The sequence below is a fragment of the Colobus angolensis genome, unplaced genomic scaffold (genome assembly GCF_000951035.1).
Source record: "Colobus angolensis palliatus isolate OR3802 unplaced genomic scaffold, Cang.pa_1.0 Scaffold981, whole genome shotgun sequence".
Classification (NCBI taxonomy): Eukaryota; Metazoa; Chordata; class Mammalia; order Primates; family Cercopithecidae; genus Colobus; species Colobus angolensis.
The window spans coordinates 1-1,285 of record NW_012123832.1 but is presented as its reverse complement, the minus strand read 5'-3'; the positions used below and the strand labels follow the sequence as shown (position 1 = coordinate 1,285).

Here is a 1,285-nt window from a genome sequence, read left to right as displayed (position 1 = left end):
TGTCCCCAAAACCTGTGCTTGGGGCAGGATTCCAGCCTCGGTTCTCTGAGCTGCTTCTGCAAAGGCCCCCATGCCCCTCCCCACACCAGCTCTGGGCATAGCCTCAGCCCCAGGCCTCTGTCCTCCCAAGCCATCCTCCCGGCCTCACACTCCGGGAGCACAGCGTCCTCCTCCCACCTGTGGGTCAGAGCAGGACAGTGATGGTGTCCCCGGGGCTGAGCACCCCCCAGGCCCTGCCCTCACCCCTCGCCACCATCCATGCACTGATGAGTCTCCAGTTTAGCCAAGGGCTTCATCCCTGGCATGGAGAATTTGTTCCTGGCTGCTGTGTTTCCAGGGGGTGCTGGGGGAAGGGTTCCGCGGAGTGAGATAAGGTGTCCTCGGGAGCAGGGTTCTCTTCCAGGGTCTCTGCTCTTACGCATCAGGATGACCTCGGGATGGGTGTGGGGCCCCACACTGCACCCACAGGGCTCTATGCGACGGGGGCCCAGGAGCAGCCTGGGGCTGCCACCCGGCAAGCCTGCCTTATCACCCATTCCAGCTCACCCCGGACCTTCACCAGCAAACCTCCTGCTGAGGTCCTGGCAGGAGGCCACCGTTAACTTCTCCATTTGCTGAGGGTCACAGACCCCGACAGGGAAGTCAGTATCTGTCTTCCCAGTGGTTGCCCTGCTCGCTGGGCACTCCGCGGAGTCCCGCCCTCGTCTGAGATGGGTCAGGATCCTTCGGCAAGGGGCGCCTGGGGCTGGGACTGGTTGTGGACGGCGGAGCGCTGACAGAAAAGGATTCCAAGGAGAACTTCAGGTTAAAGTCAGATGCCACCTACCAGGGTCTACAGTCAAAATGTTGACTTTTTCTTATTTTTTAATGTATGGGAGAAAAATGTAAAATTCCAGTTCTTTTCTAATTGTGTTTCTGAAATTAGGAGTCAGCTGCCAGTCTTTTTGTGTGGCTGCAGTGTGCCTGGGCCCAGCTCACGGGCAGTGGGTGGCCTAACTTCCCAGGCAGGCGGGAGCTACTTCCAGAGCCTTCCAGTGCGTGGGAGGGCAGGGCTAGGTGTGGCGGTGTCTCCTCCTTGAAATTAAGAACTATCTTTCTTGTAGCAAAGCTGCACCCGGTGATGCTGCCTCCTCTCTCCGTGTTGTCTGGGCCCCTGTTTACAAGCACACCTTGCCCTTTCTGAGGGGAGCCATGCTCTAGCCCCTGGAGAGCCTGTTGCAGGGGCAGGGCGGGCCCATCGCCTTTGGCAGCTCCTGGAGAGCTGTTGACATGCAGTCCCCCTTTA

General features: G+C 59.2%; 1 pseudogene across 1 annotated transcript; it reads left to right on the top strand.

The window, feature by feature from the left end:
• On the top strand, positions 1–890 carry LOC105505110 (annotated as a pseudogene). The gene has a single exon (XR_001000698.1). The product of XR_001000698.1 is annotated as an uncharacterized LOC105505110 (transcript).
• Positions 891–1,285: the final 395 nt, after the last annotated feature.